Source organism: Marmota monax, unplaced genomic scaffold (genome assembly GCF_021218885.2).
Source record: "Marmota monax isolate L192 unplaced genomic scaffold, Marmota_monax_Labrador192_F-V1.1 WCK01_AAM20220418_F8-fsc00313, whole genome shotgun sequence".
Taxonomy (NCBI): domain Eukaryota; kingdom Metazoa; phylum Chordata; class Mammalia; order Rodentia; family Sciuridae; genus Marmota; species Marmota monax.
The window spans coordinates 51,069-55,675 of record NW_026695173.1 but is presented as its reverse complement, the minus strand read 5'-3'; the positions used below and the strand labels follow the sequence as shown (position 1 = coordinate 55,675).

Below are 4,607 nucleotides of genomic sequence, written 5' to 3'. Positions count from 1 at the left end.
TCACCTTTGTAGATCCCATTGCACCCTCCCCCCTAGCTGTTGGTGTTCGTCTGTGGCCTCCAGTAACCCTCCATGATCAGAAATAGGTGAACGTGGAGTTCTTCAGACCGTTCTAATCAAGGGCATGGAGGACATTACCTGTGGAGAAGGTGGAAGGTGTTAGAGAGAGCGCCCACACGGGTCTCAGCACAAGCCACCTTGTTCTGGACAGTCACAGAAAGAGCCCCCTGCCCAGAGCCCACAGGGACATGTGTGATCATGGTGCTGAGACTGTGATGCCCAGGTCTGCTTAGCACTGCGTCACCTCGAAAACCAGGAGAGACTTGCAAAAAATATCCAGGACGTTGCCAGCAGGCGTGGTTTCCATGTGTGGTGCCTGTGGGCTCAAGTGCCCTAATAAAAGGGTGAGAGGGTGGCCTGGGGCAGGGAAAAGCAATGACAGATGCCAGCCCACGTGGAAGGAACCACAACCAATAGCAGTAAAATTTATGATGGCCATGATCAGCAGAGCAGGGGACACCTGCAAACCCAGCAGTAGCTCCCTGCACCGTGGATACCAGCGGTCCTTCCTACCCCTGAAGGCACAGAGGCCAATTCACGAGGCATGTGAGCTGTTGTCCTCCTTGGGGACATCTGCCTCTCACGTAGCTCAGATGTCAGGATATTCATGCAAGGACGTGTCACCTAACCTGCAAGGACTTCCACGTCTCCAAGAAACCCTCGAAGATGGAAGAGTCTGCGAGTTCTTGCTTCTCTCTAGCGTGTCCCCAAGCCCTGAAAGCAGAGCCCTTTTCCTCCACCATGCTGAAAGCTAACGTTTTTCTCTCTGCTTCCTGTAACCACTAAGGGTGATGCTGAATGACAGCTTCTCACAAAACTGATTGCTAATGAAATGATTGGTTTTGTGCAAAATTAGACTATCACTGGGAATAAATGAACAAACAAGGGACACGAGTGGGGTGTACTCTCCCCCATTCTTGATCTTGACTTACCTACAAACCAGTCCATCTGTCCACGTTGTCTCTGTATAAACCGTGGTGGCTTCTCCTGAGGAAGGCTTTCGAGGTCACCAGAGGAGTGTGGATGTGCAGCAGGGACACAAAGAGGAGAAAGGGCCTGTCCTTGTTTGTGAAAGAAGAAAACCACTTGAATTATGGACAGGAGATGATGGCGTCCACATGGACCTTGAATGTGCTCTGTCAGTGACCTGGGTTCACCTGCTGGGATTTCACTGTGAGGGGTCCCCAAAAACTCATGGGTGAGACCATGCAAGAAAGTTCACAGGTAAAATGATTAGATTATGAGAGGTGTGACCTAGAAGTGGATTAATCCACTTGGATGAACTAACTGGGTGGTGACTGTAGCAGGTGGGGTGTGGCTGGAGGAGGTGATCCCTGGGATGTGCCTTTGGGGTCTCTCTCCTGTCCCTGGTGAGAAGAGCTCTCTCTGCTTCCTGGTGCCCTGTCCTGAGCTGCTCTCCTCCTCTAGGCCCTTCCGCCATTTTGTTCTGCTCCCCTTGTGCCAGAGCCATGGAGTTGGCCAACCATGGACTGAACCTTGGAAACCATGAGACCCAAATAAACTCTTACTCCTCTAAATGTTCTTCTTGGGAACTTTGGTCACAGTGGCAATTTTGTCTGAGTAAAACAACATCCACTGTCAGTATAGTACAGGAAGATATTTTGAGAGGGAGGGATAGGACACCCCGTCGACCCACCCTGTGTTACAGAACATTGCCATAACTATTATTTTATTATTAGGTGCTTCTAATTTCTGACTTTCCCTAATTTATATGTTAAATATTTTCATAGGTATGTATGCATAGATAAATAGATATATATTATAGTAAATATATGAATATTTAATTATTACTTATATAAGAATGGTTGGGTACTCTCCGGGGTTTCAGACATTCCCTCGGCCTTGAAAGGAGTCCCTGATGCACGACCAGTACTCGGATACTTTCCAATGCAGCCCAGGTAACTCAACGCAGAGACCCAAGTGTGGAAACAAATTTATAGAAAAAGGTCGGACCTTTTATCTTTTTTTTTTTTTTTTTTTTTTAGCAGCAGAGATGGAACACAGGGGTACTTCACCACTGAGTCCCTTCCCCAGTCCTTTTGATATTTTATTTACAGACAGAGTCTCACTGAGTCTTTTAGGGCCTCGCTAAATTGCTGAGGATAGCCTCCAACTTGCCATCCTCCTGCCTTAGCCTCCCCAGCTGCTAGGATGACAGACATGGGCAAAGTGACTCCATAAAGAAATCCTTCATGATATACACTGAGGAATATTATGTAGCCACGAAGAAGGATAGTTTCCTTTCATTTGTGAATGAAGTGTGTGGACCTTTTCGATGCACCTGCTGCTATGGGACCCCAGGGTAGCTCATGGCTCAGAATCTGCCTCCCCCCACATAGTGAGGGTTCCCACCTTTGGATGTAGGCCGTGGCTTCCTGCAGCATCCGTCTGATGTTGCTCCCCACATCCATGGGCTGCTTGGTGACCTGGTGGTTCCGCATGAGCATACAATTTCCAGCATCGCAGGAACCAACAGCTGGAGAACCACGTGGTGAAGAAGAGGAAGAGGAGGCTGGCCGGGCCCCCGACTGTGGTCCAGGGAACCAAGAGGAGGCCGCTGAGCTTGGTGGCTGCGAGTGTCAGGACGCCCATAGCCAGGACGCAGGCATAGCAGCTGAACCGGGCAGTCACGGTGACCCACAGCTCTGGGGGCCTGTTGGGGTCACAGTCATTGACCAGGGTGAAGGGCAGCCTGTAGAAGTAGTCGAAGCCATGGTTCAGCGGGTGGTGGCAGTGGTCCCCGCGGGATGCGCACCTCACGCCCTGGTTCCACTTTCCTGAGAGTGGGGTTGGGTGGTCAGCCACACCAACGGCGCACGTGTTGCCTGGAACAAAGAACCCCGGGGCCATTTGGATGCAGTCAGGGGAAAGAAAACCTCGAAAGAGCAGATCCTGAATCAGTGGAGGCCATGAGTGACTTCAGCCAGGACTTGCTTTTGGTTTTGGGTACCAGGGATTGAACTCAGGGCCACTCGACACCCAATCCCCATCCCCAGTCCTTTTTGTGTTTTATTTAGAGACAGGGTCTTGCTGAGTTGCTCAGGGCCTCAGTAAACTGCTGAGGTGGGCCTCCAACTTGCGGTCCTCCTGCCTCATCCTCCTAAGCTACTGGAATTACAGGCGGCAGAGCCAGGCTCTGAAGAGCTTTCTGATTCCTTGCGGCTGAAGAAGATGGACAGGTCCAGAGAAGGAAAGAAGGCAAAATATATATCAAAGAACCCCAAACCTCTGCAATGAGAACTTCTGAACTGGAAACCATCTGAGAGGTTTCCAGAGCAGGGACAGGTACCAACTTGGGAGGTGGAGAAGGATGAAAGAGTTTTTTTTTTTTTTCCTCCAGAGGAAATTGGTCCCTCAACAATTGGATGGGAGGGGAATCAGGTGTCCGCATACCTACAAGGCCAGTGGCATAGCCTTGCTGATTTAGGATTTTTGCAAAAGCGGTTTCGTTGGCAGGAAGCCCGCCTGAGCCCGCATTTCAGTAGAGGACCCAGTACTCATCACTGCCCATTCCTGCGGAGCCGACAGCAGAGCAATGTTCATGTTCCCTTTGCCAGGAACAGGTCTTAGCAAAGGGATTCTGGGCACCAGGGGACAGTGGGCAAGAATCTGGCTGTCAGCACTTGGGGAAGGTGGGAGGTGGTGCTCTAGGTAGGGAGTGGGTGCAGATCAGAGAGGCTGTTAAATGTGCTGTTGTGCACAGCATGACCCCACCAATGAGCATCATCCGCCCCAATGTCAGCTGTGTAAGTTGGCCACATTTTGCCTATCATGAGAACCGACCCAGTATCTCTATCTATCTATCTATATATCTATCATCTATCTATCTATCATTACCTATCATCCAGGTGTCATTACGTCACATCTATCCCCTTTCTATCCACACATCACTTATGTGTCACTTGTATGTGCATTATGAATCTGTCACCTCTATATACCTCTATCACCCATCATTAGCTATCACCTTTCCTCTATTATCTATTGACAGGATTCCTATCGATTGAGCATCATTAATACATATCCCTTCATTGATAGTATCACGATCATCATCTATTGAGCATTGTCTATCACCTGTCAATCACCGTATTTCTGCTTCTCACCCACCAATGATGTTGGTCATCCCGTCCCAGAAGGCTCCTTTCGCACAGCCTACCAAGGGCACCTACCTGGCAATTTGATGAGACAAGAGCTGGTACGTGGAAAATATCAGAAGGAAAAGAACCTTTCTCCTGTACCAGACGTGCACAGACATTTGTGTTGGGTGTTTTTTCCCTGAGCATTTTTTTTTCTCTGAGTATCAGCACGATTTCTGCAGCACCTGCATTGTGCTGCGTGTCCCAGGTCAGCTAGGGACGATTTAGACCTCAGGAAGAGGTGTGTGGTTATCTGTGACTCCCATTTGATTAACCCAGGGGTACCTAACCCCTGAACCCCATCTGCATTTTACTTAGAGATTTTGCATTTTACTTAGATACAGGGTCTCACTGAGTTACTTAGGGCCCTCCTTTTGACTGAGGCTGGCTTTG

General features: G+C 49.3%; 1 pseudogene; it reads right to left on the bottom strand.

Moving 5' to 3' along the window:
* On the bottom strand, positions 1 to 4,201 carry LOC124081877 (arylsulfatase D-like; annotated as a pseudogene).
* Positions 4,202 to 4,607: the final 406 nt, after the last annotated feature.